The sequence below is a fragment of the Notolepis coatsorum genome (genome assembly GCF_963971535.1).
Source record: "Notolepis coatsorum genome assembly, chromosome: 8".
In the NCBI taxonomy this organism is placed as follows: domain Eukaryota; kingdom Metazoa; phylum Chordata; class Actinopteri; order Aulopiformes; family Paralepididae; genus Notolepis; species Notolepis coatsorum.
The window spans coordinates 97,521,163-97,542,675 of record NC_140172.1 but is presented as its reverse complement, the minus strand read 5'-3'; positions in this window follow the sequence as shown (position 1 = coordinate 97,542,675).

Sequence of the window (21,513 nt, the reverse complement as noted above, 5' to 3'; positions counted from 1 at the left end):
GTCTGCAGAGGTTATCGGCCTTATCTTGATTTGGGTACGCATTCTATACCGGCCTCCTTTAACTACAAGGTTCTGTAATGGCCTGAATATCTTTGGCCATCTTTTCGTCACTTTTATTGTGACATCTCCAGTCGTTGAAATAGACAGATTGTCTACCCTTCCTATGGTCAGTGCATCTAACCCTCCGGTTGCTCCTATCTGTGTATTTTCCATTCTCACCTTTCTTCAATCACTCGTAACGTCACCGTTTGGAAAGCAAGTTTCTCTGTATTCAAACTATTTTTACCAAACTTGAGTTAATTTCACTCACACTTCTATATTGGTGTAAACAGGAATTGACAATCTCGGTCTTGTGATACTATACCCCCTGACTGTCAACAGTCTCTTTGATTTCCCGGTTGGGGTTCGGAATTGTCAGCGCTGGCCATCCGTCCTGGAGCAGCTGTGAAAAGAGAAGCAAAAATACACTTAATTATCAGTGATATTTACCATTCACAATCCATCATTTGTCTTTAAGCATGGAATGTCGGGCATCTCCTATACTAAGATCACTTGAGAGCATTTGTGCAATTTTCATTTTTGATTTATCAATGACACAGCCTTAATCTTTTTCCAGTTGTCTCCATTGGAAACCCAGACTCTCAATCCTGTTGTCCTGATCCTCCTTAACACCACTCCGGGGAACTTATTTTTCCATCACTGTTTCCTTCTGTTGGTCAACCAGAAATTTGTTATTTACAGCCTATCATTTCTAAACATCTGTATCGGACATGGTAATTTAGGTGAATATTCTCACTTTTACTCTAATCGTTCTTTGCAAATGACTATGTGTATGTGTAACTATATTTATTTCTGTCCGTGAAAGCCTAGTATGCATTTCGCTCATATTACATTATACATATCAGTAACATACATATCTTCCATTCACAATCTCTCACACAGTTATTATATATCCCCCGTAACACCTAACCCTTTAGGTGTTAAAATAACGCTCTTCTTCACGGGAACAGAAATCAATTTTCAGTGCCTTATGTCACTGAAGTCCCCGTGCATTTAGAACAGTGTCACACAACCCGTTCATAACCACAGGCGGCGACACCATCCCCACATTGAAAATCCTGCCGACCAATGACATTCCACTGGCCAACTCGTCCTGTGGCCCACGGCATCACCCCCAGTTTGCAACCTGGAACGCGAAACCCCGGGCCCCCTACTCAAGGATATTCAAAGATCATTCCACTCACAACCACTGCCACACACATACAGCACCTCTGACACCACTCAACCACCGTAACCAGTCACCCAAATACCCACACACAATATAATTCGACGCGCGTAGTGTGGCAGCGAGCCTTTGACGAGTGCACGCATAGCGCACCCCCGTTAATGCGCGGTGGCAGACATAGCGCACCCCCGCCACGACGTTTAGCAGTCCCCGTACCCCTGGTAAAATGAAAACTGTGCACAGTGTGGCAGCAAGCACCGACGAGCCGCACACAGCGCACAAACCGTGGAGGCAGACAGTGAGCCACGACGAACTGTCTACCCACACCCCCATTGCAGGCGCAGCCGAGTAGAGTAATTATGCTCCAACTTACGGCCCACCAACATGAACTGACATGGAGCCCCCGCTTTACCAGCAGGAGCCCGTCCAAATGTAAGGAAAGAAGTACGAGCGCCTTGTCGAACAAAGCGTAGCGCCAACGCAGGCAATACCACTGCCAGCACTAGAAATTCCCTAAAAATAACAATAAAACTGAATATGGAACAACAACATACGCATAATAAGTCCCAAACTCAGCCTACCGCCTTTAAAACCTTACAGTAAACAGCAATAAACAATATACCTAGCACTACACCGCGTTTGAAACCCATAAAAAAAACCTCTATATACAGGCCCCAAACTAGGAGAGAAAGAGAAAGCGTTTCGGGGGGGCCGAGGGGGGGGGGGGAAGTACATGGAAGAGAGGCGGTGTTGAAATGAGGGGAGTGAGTGAGAGGGGGGTGTAAGAGAGAGAGAGAGAGAGAGAGGGAGAGGGAAAGAGGGGGGGAGGTGAGAGGGAGAGGGAGAGAGGTGAGAGGGAGAGGGAGGGAGGAGGGTGAGAGAAGGAAAGAAAGAGAGGGGGGGGGGTGAAAGAGAAAGAGAGAGAGGGAGAGGAGGGGAAGAGGGGGGAGGTGAGAGGGAGAAGGAGAGAGGGGGGAGGTGAAAGGGAGAGGGAGGGAGGAGGGTGAGAGGGAGAGAGAGAGAGGTGAGAGGGAGAGGGAGGGAGGAGGGTGAGAGAAGGAAAGAAAGAGGGGGGGGGTGAAAGAGAAAGAGAGAGAGGGAGAAGAGGGGGGGAGGTGAGAGGGAGAGGGAGAGAGGGGGGAGGTGAAAGGGAGAGGGAGGGAGGAGGGTGAGAGAAGGAAAGAAAGAGAGGGGGGGGGTGAAAGGGAAAGAGAGGGAGGGAGGAGGGTGAGAGAAGGAAAGAAAGAGAGGGGGGGGGTGAAAGGGAAAGAGAGGGAGGGGAGGTAAGAGGGAGAGAGAGAGAGAGAAAGAGAAAGAGAGAGAGAGAGAGAGAGAAAGAGAGAGAGAGAGAGAGAAAGAGAGGGGGAGAAAGAGAAGAGAGGGGGAGAGAGAGTGTACAATGAAAACGTTCTGTGAGCAGAATCCAAACATATCCATCCTGTCCACTTCTGCCCCCTACTGTATTCCTAAATAAACTCCACCTTCCCCTTAACAACGGACGCTCGCCACCCCTACCAAGATGGACGCTCGGTACCCTCCCAAGATGGACGCCGGCGCCCCTCCCAAGATGGACGCTCGGTGCCCCCTACTCAAGATGGCCGCTCGGAGCCCCTACCAAGATGGCCGTCCGACCGCGCACCCTTACGACGTCACAACCGGCGACCGCTTTAGCCGTTAGCGTGGCTAGGTAGCATTAGCTTAGCTTCTCCCATGATCCCATAAAAACGTTCCCCAACGACCCGTTCCGCCGCGCGGGCCGTCTCCTCGCAACGTTAATATAACCCCACATTCCCCACAACAGAATCCTATTTCCCTCAAAACGCCAGTGTAGTGATCCAAACAGATATATAAAAACATAATAGCAAAACACTAGTTTGACCCCTCCGTCGTCACTACCGGCGAGCTTAGAACGACTTCCGGGTCGGGTTCTAGATTATCCCAATCACCTTAAACATTACATATCTATTTTATCCGCCACGAATACGAAAACTTTTAAGTGCCTTTCACATCCCCGTAATCTCAAGACACTATCGATCGACCCTATACATTTGAATTACGTCCACTTTTCCCTCCGTTTGCTCCGGTGCCTCAGAGGCTAAATACAACAGCTAACGGCTGCTGCGTTCCACGGGCCTCGGAAAACCGGCGTTCACCATTACATTTCCCCATGGCCAACCGGTGACTTAAATTACATAATAACATAACTATACTCTCACACGTCCCACCAATCACTCCTAACCATAAACATTCGCCAACCATACATTCATACACGCTTCCTAACACAATTAAAAAATACAAAATCAGCATTCACGCACATTACCGTCTCTCGAACGCCGCACAGCGGCGCGTAAGTACTATTTTTTGTTACCGCCTAACGCAGTCTAATTTCAACACGCCCGCCCGTGCCCAAGGTTAAAACCAGACCTACTTGTGCTAACTCTCTACTTTAGAAAATACTACGCAACGGCGTGCTTCAGCCTCTACTTTTAAGACATACAACGCACGGTGTTTACCTTGGCTTAACTCTGAGCACGAATCTAAGACATGTTCCTGTCCCCCTACTTGTTCCGACTGGCAGCGGCGTCCCGTTCATTGTGCTAACATTTTACATTAAAATATACTACGCACGGTGTTTACAGAGCCGCCCTCCCCAGCCAGAACATTCAATTTAATTTTCCCTTACATCATGATTACATGAGGTTAAATTCTTAGCAACCCCCTCCGTGGTTCGAATAGAGCACCCAAACATTATCACACTCACCTCTTAGTAACTATTCCTAGTCACTTGAAGACGGTCGATCGATCAGTTGTTCCCCTCGTCGACCGGCGTGTAGAGAAAAAAATTTCTTTGTTGTGGTGATAACATGAGCGCCCTGATTCACTGAAGTCCGGCACCAAAATGAAGTGGATTCCCAAGCTGTCCTGTTCTGCTCTGATCAGTAACCGGGTTGGCTAGTACTCTGCGTTGTGATTCAATACCTTAAAGCTCTGGGAATCACTTCTGTTCAAACTGACTGAGCAGGCAGAAGGAATTAGGAGGAAGGTAGTTTAACAGTTGTTTAATCAAAGTTTAAGAGTGTATACAAATTACAATAAGAAAATGCTATAGTTGTAATCACGAACACTATGCCGTAAGTGATACCAACCAGACTAATATTACAGTATAAAGAATGATAGTTGATAAGTTGTTGCTGGTCTTTGTCCCCTTGGCTAGTGAACAAAGAGTTGATTTTCCCTCCAAGAAGTTCCTTTGTTCTCCTGCTGACCTGCTCGCCTTGAGTGTGGATGAGTGGTGTGGTCTTGTCCTTGTGGGTGGGTGATAGGTGTGGAGAGGTCTTGTCCTTGTGGGTTGGTTGTTTCCAGAGTCCTTCTCTCCCCCATCACACACAGATCTTATAGCCAGGCCCAGTGTCTCGGAGTTGATGACATCATCACATTAGTTCCTCCAATCACAAGCCTGCTAAGCTTGTATTTGAAAAATAGGGGTTTGGCTTAATAGCCCCACCCCCTTCACATTTACCCAGAGAATATTTTCCCTATATTTTACTTAAACACATTACTTGACTTTGTTAATACTTTGATAAACCTCAAGATATATTGATTACATAAACACAGACATCTTTCTTTATCAAAATATCTAACAAATCTAATCCTTCTTTTAGCTTAATAGACTACAAATCAATACCATATAGAACAATCAATTAATCATATTGAACATAAATGAAAATAGCACAGACACATTAACTAATTGTAGACATTTAAGTATGACCAAACCTAATTATATTTTACCTTACTTCAATGACTTAATTCAAGATTACAAGTACAATATACCAGGAAATAGTTAGCTTGTTTGGAGATTTCAATAGTGATCTTCTTTGTGTGTGTGTGTGTATGTGTATTTGAAAATGTGTGTGTGTGAGTGTGTGTGTGTGTGTGTGTGTGTGTGTGTGTGACTATGTGTGTGTGAGTGTGTGAGTGTGGGTGTGTCTGTGTGTGTGACTATCAGTGTTGTGCTAGTTACTGAAAAATAGTAACTCAGTTACTTTACTAGTTACTTCATTTCAAAGTAACTTCGTTACTGTACTAGTTACTTACACCCAAAAGTAATGAGTTACTGTGAAAAGTAACTATTTAGTTATTTAAAAAAAAATAAAAAAAAAAATTGCTCAAGTCCCATGCCCCATATACTCAAAATCGGTTGATCAACTTGACAGTTTCCATTCACATCACCGAACTCTGCTAAGCAATGTGGTCTAGAGCGTTTCATTATATATTCCCTCCCCGCTGTATGTATATTTCTCTCCCACCCACCCACCCCCTCCTAATGTACAGTCCCCTCCCCATCATATGTATATACTCTGTCAGGATCTAGGGGTAACAGTACTGTATATTTGAATACCGCTTATGTCACAAATGTATCAGTACTAAATACCTATATGTCCCTATGCCATAAATGTCATGTTGTGTATGTCATAAATGTCTATATGAATTGAAAATGGGGGACCCTGATGGAAACAAGACAAACGTCTTTCTCAGGTCTGCATCCCCTTAACAATTGTATGTATTGAGCCGTACTGTATTGTACCCATTCTGCAATCTGTTAAATAAAGTTTTCATTCATTCATTCATTCATCCATTCATTAATTCATTCATAACCATCTTGCAGCGTTGTTTAAGATATCAATCAAAGCATTGCAACGTTAGAATAGTTAGGATATCAATTGTGCATGAAAGGACTATATTTATATTGTTTGATTAGTATTATGAGATTCCCTGGTTGATCTTGAGTTTCAGTGAACACATTGCACTCACCGTCACCAGTCTGCGGTGGTCGAGATGTAACGTTAGTCCAGTTGACTCCAGCAGCCCTTCAAACATGTTCTTTATCTCGTTTCCATGTTGTATATTAATTATCTCTCCAAGTAGTTGCTAAATGGTTTGTTAGTTCGTTATTATTACTGCGTTCTTATTATGTAGATTCATAGCGAGCGTCCTCTTGTTTACTGTAGAGAGCGTCTATTTCTTTCAGAACGTCAGTGGCCAATCAGAAGTGCGAAAACAGAATGAGGCTACGGAAAGAAATAATAATAATAATAATACTTCGTTTTATATAGCGCCTTTCAGTCTACAGTAAACAAAACAAACGCAGGCAAAATAAGGACGCTCGCTATGAATCTACATAAAAAGAACGCAGTAACGAACTAACAAACCATTCAGTAACGTAAGTAGCGTTACTGAATTTCAAAAGTAATGCGTTAGAGTACTAGTTGCGGCAAAAAGTAACTTCGTTTCTGTAACGCGTTACTTTGTAACGCGTTAGTCCCAACACTGGTGACTATGTGTGTGTGTGTGTCTGTGTCCCCCAGGCCGTAAAGCAGCTGATAACACTTCATGGGCGCTTTGATCCTTTTAACCTCTTTGTGTTTGCTAGGACTGAAATCCTTCCTGTCCCACCTTAGGAACCAGATGGTTCTATTGTTATAAACATTCTACCTCAGTAAACACACAAGTTACTACTCAGATTTAGCCTTTACAGCCGGCTATTTTAAGTGGCCCGGGACACCATCTGTTTGGGAGGATTCTTGTTTTGATTCACTCAGGCAGCTGTTATCCCTAAATATAATACCTTAGTTTGATTGGATCATTGATGATCTTATGTTTGGATTTTACAACACTATCTATCTATCTATCTATCTATCTATCTATCTATCTATCTATCTATCTATCTATCTATCTATCTATCTATCTATCTATCTATCTATCTATCTATCTATCTATCTATCTATCTATCTATCTATCTATCTATCTATCTATCTATCTATCTATCTATCTATCTATCTATCTATCTATCTATCTATCTATCTATCTATCTATCTATCTATCTATCTATCTATCTATCTATCTATCTATCTATCTATCTATCTATCTATCTATCTATCTATCTATCTATCTATCTATCTATCTATCTATCTATCTATCTATCTATCTATCTATCTATCTATCTATCTATCTAACTGTGCATCTTGGGAAGAAGGAAGAAAAAACGCGGCTTATTATTATTACCGAGGCGCACGGCAATGGATCAATGCCACGTCAACGTCAATACTCGCCTCCGCTGATCTGGAGGGCTCGCACTAGTCCACACACAGACACACACACACACGCGCACGCGCGCACACACGGGCTCGCAGCCACACACACATTTCCACTGTCCAATAGACAAGCACCCTTTTCGACCGCGTGACATTGTTTAGATAGTTCGGTGCGCCTCACAGATTGCTATGTGAACGCAGGCGAACCAAATGAAGAATGCAAAAACTTCACCACCAGAACCGCACCGAGTCCACCAAAACTATATGTGAAAGCGACCTGAGTCTATGTGTGTTGTCCATGTCAGATCCTCTGAGATGTGGACCCCCAGGTACTTAAAGCTGCTCACCCTGTCCACGGTAGCCCCGTTTATCCTCAGTGGTGTGTGTGTCTCCTGCTGTCCTCTCCTATAATCCACGATCGGCTCCTTGGTTTTACCAATGTTCAGGAGCAGGCTGTTGTCCTGGCACCAGCGTTCCAGTACCTCAACCTCCTCCCGGTAGGCCTTCTCGTCGTTGTCCGAGATCAGCCCCACCACCACTGTGTCGTCCGCAAACTTCACTATGGAGTTGGAGCTGAACTTGGCCACACAGCAGGGGGCTCAGAACACAGCCCTGGGGGGACCCGATGCTCAGGGTGATGGTGTTGGAGGTCTGACCCCCCACCCTGACCGCCTGGGGCCTTTCGTTCAGAAAGTCCAGTATCCAGGCGCTCAGAGCGGAGCTCAGACCCAGCTCGATCAGCTTGTCCACCAGTCTGGTGGGGACTATGGTGTTGAACGCTGAGCTGTAGTCAATGAACAACAGTCTCACATAGCCCCCCTTCTGGCGGTCAAGGTGAGAGAGGGTGCTGTGCAGTACTTGGGAGACCGCATCATCAGTGGACCTGTTTGGCCTGTATGCAAATTGCATAGGGTCCATATCACTGGGGAGGGAGGCACAAATGTGATCCTTGACCAGCCTCTCGAAACATTCCATGGCCACAGAGGTGAGTGCCACCGGTCTGTAGTCGTTGAGACATGTTGGGGAGGTTTTCTTTGGTACAAGGATGATGGTAGACATCTTGAAGCAGGCAGGGACCACTGACTCCGCCAGGGATCGATTAAATATGGCGGTGAACACAGGGGCTAGCTGGTTAGCACAGGACTTAAGTATGCGTCCTGTTATTCCATCTGGGCCAGCAGCTTTTCTGGTGTTCACCTGCATAAATGCTCTTCTCACACTGTGTACCGACAATGAGAGAGCGTCCCGCCCCCGCGGATGCCCCCCCCCCCCCCCTCCACAACAGCCGGAGCGCCAGTGACGTCACTAGCCGTTGAGCTAGCGGCACCACTGTCTGCACCAAACCGAGCGTAGAAAGAGTTGAGTTTGTCCACGAGAGAGGCGTCGTCGCTCCCCATTGAGGGGGCGCTGACTTTGTTGTTAGTTTGTCAGTTATCGTCCTCAGTCCCTGCCATAAGCCTCTGTGCCATTTGTGTCTCCATTTTGTCAGCATATGTCCGTTTTGCAAGTTTAACAGCCTTGCGCAGAGTATAGACTGTTGTCTTGTACTCTTCCATGTTTCCTGACTCTCTGCCCAGGTTGTAGGCAGTAGTGCGAGATTTCAGAGCTGCTCTGATAGTACTGTCCACCCATGGCTTCTGGTTTGGGTGTCATGGTTTTTGCCTTATTTCACCTTTCTGTGAGGGACAGCTGTCTATTTTTGCTTTATTTCACCTCTCTGTGAGGGATAGCTGTCAATCCCTGTTCCCTGTGGTTAATTGCCTCATGGGTCGGCAGGTGTGTGGGCTTGATTACAGCTGATGCAGTGCAGCTGTGCCTATGGCCATGTGGAGTCTATTTAAGTTTGGAGATCGCAGTGTCAACTGCTTTTTCATTTCCTAGTGTTGGCTGTCCTTTTGGTCACGTTCATTATATTGAAGTGTAGTCTGATTTCTGATTCAGAATTGAGCTTTATGGTAGTCATTCTTATTTTAGGCTACTCACGTGATTCTACACATAAACTCCTTTAGTGGAGGTTTATTGTTTTACTTTTTCCAATATAAACTCCTTTTATTAGGAGGTGTCCTTTTGGCTTATTTACTTTTATACTATACCTCTTTATTGAGAGTAGTCCAGTTTTTTGGGACTTGATTTATTTTCTTAATTACTCACTTTGAGATGTCCACCTGTAAAGGTTGTTTTCTGTTGTTTAATTTTTCCCCGCGTAAGCAGTCTAGTGGTTGTCCGTTTTACGGATAACTTTAAGAGTCCCTGTTATCTGCTCATGACCCACACACACACATACACACAGCCCTCACATTGGGAACACCTGCACCTTCTTTGTGGGGACAATACTATCGGCAAGTGATGTTATGAAACTCACGAGGTATAAGGTATTATTCGAAAATATTTAGTTAACTAAGTAAATTTTTTTCAATATAAGTCTGACAATAAAACGAGCAGTTAGTATGAATTAGTAAAGTTAATATAGTATGATCTGATAGAGCGGTCAGGTGGCGTAGCGGAGATTGCGTTCGTCACCAACACCGGAGACGCTGGATTCGCCTGTTCGAATCCAGCTCACAGCTCCGGCGTTGTCACCAGCTTGGCTGGCCGTTCACACTAATACAATTGGCTGTATTAGAGGGTGGGAAAGCTGGCGGGGTGGGTCCGGGTCGTTGTAAACAGCGACTCCTACAGTTCGGTCGGGGCGCCTGCTCAGCGCGGATAGGATCTAAGGGGGGTAGTGTGATCCTTCCACACGTTACACCCTCTCAGTGAGAGTCCTCGCTGCCAGGTGAAAAGAAGCGGTTGATTGGCTAGACGTGTGTCGGAGGAAGCACGTGATAGCCTCCACTCTCCCAGATCGACTGTGGGGGGTAAGTGCGCAGCGACCAGGAAGGGGATTGGGAATTGGCATAACGACTAACATTGGGATGGGAGAAAATCGGAGGAAAAAGGAGGGGGAAAAAGATCAATAAAAAAAAAATAGTATGATCTGATAATGAGTAAAAAGGGGTGGGATTAAATAAGTGTATGCTTCTTCCCACTCCTTTTAATTTCATTGAAAAAAATTCAATGAGTTTGACTTTTCTGTTTTTAATTAAAATAATTTATATACATTTATTATTTTAACAGCTTAAGGCAATATCTGTACTTGATGTTTGTTTGCTGTTGTTGCATATTTGAAATAAACTTCAAACAATCAAATCAAAATTTTAAAAATAAATGGAGCTGGTGAAAACCTTTGGAACTAGACCTGACATTGTCGGATTACTTAGATGCGTCCTAGGCAATACCAGTGCAATACGTCAAACTATTTGTTTAAATGAACCATGCAATCTATCCACCACTTACACTAGTGCCACCAAGTCAAATAGTCACTTCCCCTGAAAAAGGTTCCATATGTGACTATTTTACTTGCATCCTAAAGCCCTGAATTAAGGTCGTGAATAAGCTACTACACTACAGAAAAGTGATCAAATTTTATGTTTGTGCCACTAGCCTCGCTTAAAACTCTGGGAGAGGTGTTTTTGGCCAAAAGCCAGGCCCGGACTGGCCATCGGGAGCACTGGGAGTTTTCCAGGTGGCCTGGCCTGCACAGATAAAAATTATAGATAATTTTTTTATTATCATTATTATTATTATTTTTTTTATGCCATTGTTTCTAGTTGTGGCGGCGGAATCTGCAGGTTCTGGGTGTTGCGGCGATGTGAGCGGAGAAGTTCAGCCAGTCGTCATGGACATCACCATCGGTCAGCAGGGAAAATTTGGCCGGCAGGTGAAGCAATTCTGTTTTGCTTAGGTTCAGCTTGAGGTGGTTGGTCGTCATCCAGGTGGAGATGTCAGACAGACAGGCCGAGATCCACTTAGAGACATGAATATCTGAGGGAGGAAAGGAGAGGAAGAGTTGAGTATCATTGGCATAGCAATGATACGAGAAGGCACGAGACATGATAATGTTACCCAATGATTTGGTGTAGAGGGAGAAGAGGAGGGGTCCAAGGATCGAGCCCTGGGGGACACCGGTCTGAAGGGGGCAGGGCCGACAGGGTCCCTCTCCATGATACTTGGTATAATAATGCAGGACCTGTTGCAGAGGTCTTTATTCGGCATGCAACGACACTCAATGTTTTAGTGGTACACACAGCGGTTAGTTTAGCACACACACCGGAACACACACGCATGCATTGTCTCTTTAGGATCGCAGATGCGATTTGTCTCTGCGATTAACCCATCCCGTCGTCCTTCCCCCCCAAGGCCAGCCGGGAGCAGACAGGCGTCAACGTGAGCCGCGCCAGGGGACCAATCCAAGTGCTCCTGTCCGTCTTCGTCACGGACGCCACAGCGTTAGCGATCTGTTGTTGTGCATGTTTTCCATTGGGTTTATCTTATCGGGGGGGAAACCCTTGCGAGCACGGGGAGAACATGGAAACTCCACACAGAAAGGCCTGGGAGATACCCCACCTGGGTACCTGGCATCGCGGAAACCTGGTCCCCAAGCGGGAATCGAACCCTGGACCTTCTTGCTGTGAGGCGACAGTGTTAACCACTACACCACCGTGCCGCCTAGTGTGTGTGTGTGTCTGCTAGGGATGAGCCTGAATTCAAATATGAATTTGGGAAAGCACTAGGGTTGGGGACCAAACTCTGTACTTTTAAGGGTACAGACAGAATTACGTCAGTACTACCGAGTAGCGATTCACGTTAGATCAATCTGTGCCACATTTCCGTACTTAAGGCCAGTTAAAAGAAAATTCCAAATTCCAATGACCCCCCTTTCTGTAACTAGCAGACAACAGGCTGAGATACCGGTTTAGCCAAGAGAGGAGGCATTAATAGTTTGGCTGAAGAGAGTCTAATGTGCGGCTATCCCACAAACTATGCATCAAAATGAAACTTTTGTGAAATGAAAATGAAATGAAAATGAAAAAAGCTAATCGCAAGTTTCTTTTAGTTTTTTTGTTTACCTTTTCTCCAGACACACACTAAATAATCAAATATAAAAGCTTTATTTTAAATTAGTAATCCTTGTGTATGAGCATGTATAGTATATGCCCATCAATCATGGCCGCCTAGTTATAGTTGAAAGTGGGGGTGCTTTTTTTTTTTTTTTTTTTTTTTTTATATTTTTTTTTTTTTTTTTTGTAATATTAAAAAAAAAAATCGACAGGCAAGGGGTGGTTTGGAGGGGGTCCGGCACCACCCCCTCCACGACAGATATTTTTTTCATTTAATGAACCTGTACGTGCAATTTCCTGCAATATAGAGCCTTCAATCTTGACTAATAAAGCTGCTCTTTTCACTATAAAACTCAGTTTATATTGCAGTATGATGGCCAATTACTATAATAATAATAATAATAATAATAATAATAATAATAATATATATTAATATATATATATACTGTATATATACTGTATATTGATTTTTCGCTCTTTTATTTTTATTAAATCAATCTCCTTTCAAATAGGCCAAGTTTTTAATAAGAAAGAGAGAAAAAATACCAACAAGGAACAATAACAGGGTCTGCTGTAAATATAGCCTATTTTGTGTCTTAATTTGTTATGTTATCCTACACTTTAAGCTGACTGTCTGATATTTCCATTACCTGTAACTCTTGGGTCTCTTTCTCTCCTTCCTAAGTCTGTACAGTCACCATATCATTCTACATTAAGGAGAGCAATACACTTATGAATACACTGAACATCATTATGAAACATTTCTATTGCACCCTTACTTACAATTCATTATGAATTGAAAATGGGGAACCCTGATGTAAACCAGACGAAAGTCTTTCTCTGGTCTGCATCCCCTTAACAATTGTGTGTATTGAGCCGTACTGTACTGTACCCATTCTGCAATCTGTTATTGATTGATAAAAAATTGTATTAACATATTGCAGAATGGGTACAATATAGTACGGCTCAATACACACAATTGTTAAGGGGATGCAGACCAGAGAAAGACTTTTGTTTTGTTTACATCAGGGTCCCCCATTTACAATTCATAATGAATTGTAAGTAAGGGTGCAATTAACACCGTGCAATCCATTATTTGTGGAGCCCGCCCTTTAAGTCTTTGAGCTATTAGGCTACTAGGGTTCTTACTTTGCGTTTTGGTGTACTGAAAAATGCTCCGATGTCTGTATTCTTTCTTTTTTCTGCCATGTTACCTGGTTGGCTGGACACACACACACACACACACATTTTCATTTCAGGTATTGTACCTTAAGATAATTGAACATCTTGATTTACCGTAAATCCTCAAATATAGGACGGGTCTTCTATTTACCTCAGCTGCAAAGAGCACCAGGCCTTTATTAGAGAGGCTTATATAAGAGGCAGGCCTTAATTTCTAAAAATGACACTCATGGACATAATCCCTTCATTTTCAGACTTTTATTGCATTTTTATTATTATTATAAAAAAAAAAAAAAAATTGGGGGGGCCCTCGTCACTAAAGGCCCACGGGCCGCGGCCGTCGTTAATCCGGCCCTGCTCGTCTGCCATAGCGAACGTTAAAATTTGCAAACGAAGTCAACGTTATCCAGCTGACGACACCCGTGACCACAGCACTAAAGCTAACGCCAACCAGAGGGAAACTTTGTTATTATTATTATTATTATTATTATTGGTATGACAAGATGGCATTTCGGACCGTGAAACAATTTTATTGTATTGCGTGGTAGAAGTTATACCACTCAATAGTAAAGATGATGTCTAACATAATAGTTTGTTCGAACAACTGAACTTACTTAGTGGAAGATCCTGCTGTTGACTTGTGTGACTAAAGTGTTCACGCTGCCTGCGCCTGCCTGCGTAGTGTGTACCAGTTTACACCTGGAGGCTGCCTGCAGCGCTGTGAGACTGGAGTGCGAGTGCGCTCTGTCTGCTGGGAGCTGGATCAAACCATATCGGGCAGGGGGGTGTCGCAATCTTTGGAAACTTAAAAACTTGCTATTAAGTGTCATTGCGTATTATTAATTTGATTGAAATTACGTAGTTATGGTTAGATAATATTTATATATTGGGGGGGGGGGGGGATATATCATATGATCAAAAAGTGAGGGAGCAAAGAGACAAGTTTGCTCCCCCAAGTTCAATACTGGTAGAGCACCCGCTTCGCCTGCTCCATTACGTAGGCGCCTATGAGTGTAGTAGCACTGTGTCAGAACGGAGTGTCATCACAGTGATGCATCAGAGCTGCCCACCTGCCTCTGCACCTGACAGAGGTGTTCTCTAATCCATGGCAAGGGGTGGTTTGGAGGGGGTCCGGCACCACCCCCTCCACGACAGATATTTTTTTCATTTAATGAACATGTACGTGCAATTTCCTGCAATATAGAGCCTTCAATCTTGACTAATAAAGCTGCTCTTTTCACTATAAAACTCAGTTTATATTGCAGTATGATGGCCAATTACTATAATAATAATAATAATAATAATAATATATATTAATATATATATACTGTATATATACTGTATATTGATTTTTCGCTCTTTTATTTTTATTAAATCAATCTCCTTTCAAATAGGCCAAGTTTTTAATAAGAAAGAGAGAAAAAATACCAACAAGGAACAATAACAGGGTCTGCTGTAAATATAGCCTATTTTGTGTCTTAATTTGTTATGTTATCCTACACTTTAAGCTGACTGTCTGATATTTCCATTACCTGTAACTCTTGGGTCTCTTTCTCTCCTTCCTAAGTCTGTACAGTCACCATATCATTCTACATTAAGGAGAGCAATACACTTATGAATACACTGAACATCATTATGAAACATTTCTATTGCACCCTTACTTACAATTCATTATGAATTGAAAATGGGGAACCCTGATGTAAACCAGACGAAAGTCTTTCTCTGGTCTGCATCCCCTTAACAATTGTGTGTATTGAGCCGTACTGTACTGTACCCATTCTGCAATCTGTTATTGATTGATAAAAAATTGTATTAACATATTGCAGAATGGGTACAATATAGTACGGCTCAATACACACAATTGTTAAGGGTATGCAGACCAGAGAAAGACTTTTGTTTTGTTTACATCAGGGTCCCCCATTTACAATTCATAATGAATTGTAAGTAAGGGTGCAATTAACACCGTGCAATCCATTATTTGTGGAGCCCGCCCTTTAAGTCTTTGAGCTATTAGGCTACTAGGGTTCTTACTTTGCGTTTTGGTGTACTGAAAAATGCTCCGATGTCTGTATTCTTTCTTTTTTCTGCCATGTTACCTGGTTGGCTGGACACACACACACACACACATTTTCATTTCAGGTATTGTACCTTAAGATAATTGAACATCTTGATTTACCGTAAATCCTCAAATATAGGACGGGTCTTCTATTTACCTCAGCTGCAAAGAGCACCAGGCCTTTATTAGAGAGGCTTATATAAGAGGCAGGCCTTAATTTCTAAAAATGACACTCATGGACATAATCCCTTCATTTTCAGACTTTTATTGCATTTTTATTATTATTATAAAAAAAAAAAAAAAAATGGGGGGGCCCTCGTCACTAAAGGCCCACGGGCCGCGGCCGTCGTTAATCCGGCCCTGCTCGTCTGCCATAGCGAACGTTAAAATTTGCAAACGAAGTCAACGTTATCCAGCTGACGACACCCGTGACCACAGCACTAAAGCTAACGCCAACCAGAGGGAAACTTTGTTATTATTATTATTATTATTATTATTATTGGTATGACAAGATGGCATTTCGGACCGTGAAACAATTTTATTGTATTGCGTGGTAGAAGTTATACCACTCAATAGTAAAGATGATGTCTAACATAATAGTTTGTTCGAACAACTGAACTTACTTAGTGGAAGATCCTGCTGTTGACTTGTGTGACTAAAGTGTTCACGCTGCCTGCGCCTGCCTGCGTAGTGCGTACCAGTTTACACCTGGAGGCTGCCTGCAGCGCTGTGAGACTGGAGTGCGAGTGCGCTCTGTCTGCTGGGAGCTGGATCAAACCATATCGGGCAGGGGGGTGTCGCAATCTTTGGAAACTTAAAAACTTGCTATTAAGTGTCATTGCGTATTATTAATTTGATTGAAATTATGTAGTTATGGTTAGATAATATTTATATATTGGGGGGGGGGGATATATCATATGATCAAAAAGTGAGGGAGCAAAGAGACAAGTTTGCTCCCCCAAGTTCAATACTGGTAGAGCACCCGCTTCGCCTGCTCCATTACGTAGGCGCCTATGAGTGTAGTAGCACTGTGTCAGAACGGAGTGTCATCACAGTGATGCATCAGAGCTGCCCACCTGCCTCTGCACCTGACAGAGGTGTTCTCTAATCCGACAGCTAATCTGCCCTGCAGACACAGTGACAAATGACTCACAATGACACACACACCGCCACTGTCGGAGAAAAGGATTGGATCGGTCACACACACACAGACAAATCAGCCCTCAGGTACACACACACACACGCACGCACACACACACACACACACACACACACACACACACACACACACACACACACACACACACACACACACACACACACACACACACACACACACACACACATACACACACACACACACACACACCCGCACACACACACACCCGCACACACACCCACACACACACACAAATCAGCCCTCAGGTACACACACACACACACACACACACACACACACACACACACACACACACACACACACACACACACACACACACACACACACACACACACACACACACACACACACACACACACACACACACACACACACACACACACACACACACACACACACACACACACACAAAATCCAATGGAATTGCATGTGGACTATATAGCCACTATAATAATAATAATAATAATAATAATAATAATAATGGGTCTCATTCACCAACATTGCCAAAAAAATTCTCTTAGGGCAACCATCTTGGAACCGCCTAAGACAAACTCGCCGACAATTACACCCGGATTCACCAATGCATGGAGAATAGGGATGTCCCGATCCGATCACGTGATCGGGATCGGCGTCGATCACGTGCTTTTCAGAGGATCGGGGATCGGGAAAAAATAATAATAAAAATCGGCAGTCAAAAAAAGAAAAATTTTATTCAACAAACATGACCATGTCCACGTCTTAAACTCATACGGAGGCCTTAGTTTTGGTTTTAAATTACATATAATATATCATCATTAATGTATTTATTGTCACACAGAGCAGAATAATTGTCCACAACAAACACATTCCCCTTTAATTTACACCGTTGCAACAAACACATTCCCTTTAATTTAGACCGGCTACACGCTACACGCTACACATCACAACAACAGTACAACACGTCGCTCCCGAAACACGGTTAATATCCACTGACTTGAGCAGCTAGACTTAATGTCAGAGGTTTGGAACTAAGCATTTTAAAATAGAAAGTCAAGCCAGTTGCAATGTTTGCAAGGAGGACAGGCTGGAGGCGAAGTTTTCAGACTAACTTTTCACCTGGAGGATAACGTGACTGAGGATTATCGTCGGCGTTTCAGACCAGAATGGACCATTACGTAAGTCGAACACTGAATGTATACTAATGTGCAAACATATATTGAAACTTTTAATATTTCTCATATGAAGCAGAAGCACATTTCTCAGGGTGAATGTAATAACAAAAGCCTCCGCGCTCGCGCCCCGGACTATAGGCAACAGATGGGCTTGTCTCGCTCTGCCAGTTTCTGACAAAAATGCGTCAAAATTGATTATTCATGTGAAAGATCGGATCGGAAACGATCGGATCGATAGATATTTAAAATCACATGATCGGGATCAGATCGGAAGCAAAAAAAGGCGATCGGGACATCCCTAACACTACAAGCGCAGTACAGCCCCAAACGTACCTTATTGACTGCATGCAATATGAGAGGACTGTTATGGAGGAAGGTGTCGATGTGGCTTGTCTGAAGATGGTGACGAAGTGAAGGGACGAACCTTATAGGGTCTCAGTATTTATACACTAGTGTCGATCTATTATGACATCACAGGCCAAAGGACCGCCCGCCAGGGCGATCCCTTATGACATCACAATGACCCAGAGCATTCTAGCCGGTTATAACCGGTTCTATTATGACATCACCACTGCAGTTACACTCCCACCAAGCATATATAAGCAGTGTATATGATTCGTACGATAACTGCCCACCTAATGCCTAAACGTAACGCAATAACTACAAATAACAACACAATACTATGGTCCTTGGCCTCCACCGGAAGAATCACCTCGGCCTGAGGAAAGGCGAAAAAGATAGAAAGATAGAATGATATAGAGACAGCTAGAGGGCCCAAGAGGCGTCATTCTGCTTCCACCAGCGTCACCGTCTTATGGATGGGCCTCTCCAGGACGACTGGTGCGGAGATGCGCTTGCCTTTCTTATCTAGCTTGGGGTCGCTGATAAGCAACTTAAGGTGTCGCACTCTCCCGTCTATCCCTGGACACACTTCGATAACCTTAGCCATCCTCCACTGGTTACGTGGGGTGGACTCATGCTGTAGGAGTACGATGTCGTCGACCCTTGCGTTCCTCCGATCCTTGGTCCACTTCTGTCTCGGTTGGAGTGTCATGAGGTACTCCTTTTTCCATCTGGTCCAGAAGTGGTTGGCTAAGAGTTGCACTCGCCGCCATCGTTTGCGGAGGTACAGATCTTCCTTGACGAACCTTCCGGGCGGCGGAGCGAGGATTGTGGACTTCATGGTCAGGATGTGGTTTGGTGTCAGAGGCTCTGGGCTGGATGGATCATTGAGGCACTCGACGGTCAGAGGTCGGCTGTTTACCACCGCCATGACTTCATATAGGAACGTACGTAGAGAGGCGCAGTCAAGTTGTGTGGCTGACTGCGCTAGAATGGCCGTCAAGACGCTTCGGATGGTGCGGATTTGTCTTTCCCAGGCACCCCCCATATGACTTGCCGCCGGGGTGTTCAGGATGAACTCGCATCCAAGTTCCTTGCACTCTTCCGGATCCATTTCTTTCAGTGCTCTAGCGAACTCTCCTCGTGCGCCAACGAAGTTTGTGCCTTGATCGCTTCTTATCTGGCGTACGTTTCCCCGAATGGCGATGAAAGCGCGCAGCGCATTAATGAAGGCATCCGTGGTCAAGTCATCGAGCATTTCGATGTGGACGGCTCGGGAACACATGCATGTAAGTAACAATCCGTAACGCTTTAGCTCTTTCCTGCCTTCCTTTACGTGGAATGGTCCAAAACAGTCCATCCCGCAGTAGGTGAATGGCGGCGCAGTTTCCATGCGTTCCTCCGGGAGATCTGCCATTCTCTGCTGTTCCGTGCATCGTCTGAACTTCCTGCACGTAATGCACTTGTAGATATGGGATGATGCTGCTTTGCTGCCGCCGAGTATCCATATACCATTGGATCGGAGTGCATTCATGGTCATCCCTCGTCCTTGATGGTGCACTCTCTCGTGATAGTGCTTGACGAGTAAGCCCGACACATAACTGTCCTTTGGAAGGACAGCTGGATGCTTCACCTGTGGATCTAGGGCGGCGTGCGTTAGGCGTCCGCCAACTCTGAGGACGCCGTGGTCGTCCAGGAATGGCCCTAACCGGTGCAGCGTAGTGGCTCTGCCCTTGAATGGGTTCTCCTGCTGGCTCTGGAGTGCCAGTATGTCTTGCGCAAAGGTTGCTCCTTGCACCATCTTGATTATGGTTAGCTCCGCTTCTCTTCTTTCCTCTAGGCTGGTGGCTTCACAGGACTTTGGCTGGAGCCCTTTCCTTTCCTTTACGTGGCGCTGGAGTCTGGCGATAGCTTTCACCAGTCTGGACCAGTCTGAGAACTTGTGTACGCGCTCTAGCAGCGGCCAGACTTCTTTCACCCCTGTGGTGAGCACTTGGGCCTTCCTAACTTCCGGGTCGTCACTTGCAATCTCTCCCACCTTGCCTTCTCCGCTTGGTAGCCCGTCCTGCCAAAGAAAGTCTGGGCCGGGGATCCAGTTAGAGGCTATCAGTGGCTCTGCTGCGAGCCCCCTTGAAGCATGGTCGGCTGGATTGTCTTCCGACGCCACGTACCTCCATTGTGTAGCATCGGTGCTTTGCTTGATTCGTTCTACGCGATTTGCTACGAACACGTGAAACCTTCTGGCTTCGTTATTGATGTACCCCAGTACAACCCTGGAATCCGTCCAAAATACTTCTCGTAGGCACTCGACTTCCAGTTCCTTCTTGAGCATATCACTGATGCGGACGGCTAACACCGCTGCTGCCAACTCGAGCCTGGGTATGGTTGTGACCTTAGTGGGAGCGACTCTTGATTTTCCCACTACTAAGGTACAGTGGGCTTCGTTTGACTTACTCACTGCTCGAAGGTACGAGCACACTCCATAGCCGTCCATACTGGCATCGGCGAAGTGGTGCAGTTCGTAGTGCTGAACCTTGAAGCTTAATGGCACGTAGCATCTTGGAATCTTCGCCCCTGCCAGCTTGTGGAGGTCTCGGAGCCAGCACTCCCACCGTGGTCGTAGGTCATCGGGTAGCGCGTCGTCCCAACTGAGCTTGTCCCGGCACATCTGTTGTAGGATCTGCTTTCCTCCCAGGATGAAGGGCGCCACAAATCCCAGCGGATCGTATACCGAAGCGACCGTGGACAGGACTCCGCGTCGGGTACTCGGATTCTCTTTGACGGTCACTCGGAACTGGAACTCGTCCGCCGCCACGCACCACTGCACCCCGAGTACTCTCTCCAGGTGCAGCTCCCCTAGTGCCATATCCTTGTCGCTGGGAACTTCGGCACACTCTTCCCCTGGGATTGTGGCTAGGACTGCCTTGCTGTTAGAGATGAACTTATGCAGCCGGAGGTTGCCTGTGCTGCAAAGCTCTCTTGCTTCTTTCACCAGCTGGATGGCTTGGTCGACCGATGCTACGCTAGCCAGTCCGTCATCAACGTAGAAATTCCTTTGGATAAACCTTATAGTGTCGTCCCTGAAGGTTCCTCGTCCTGCGGCCGCGATGTGCTTGAGTCCGTAGTTTGCACAGCCCGGTGACGAAGCTGCCCCAAACAGATGGACCCTCATCCGATAGATGGACGGTCGGTCGTCTAGGTTTCCGTCATCCCACCAAAGGAATCGGAGGTAATCTTGGTCTTCTGCCTTGACATGGAACTGATGGAACATGCGTTCTATGTCGCACATGATTGCCACTGGCCCTCGTCGAAAGCGACACAGCACTCCCACCAAGGCGTTGGTCA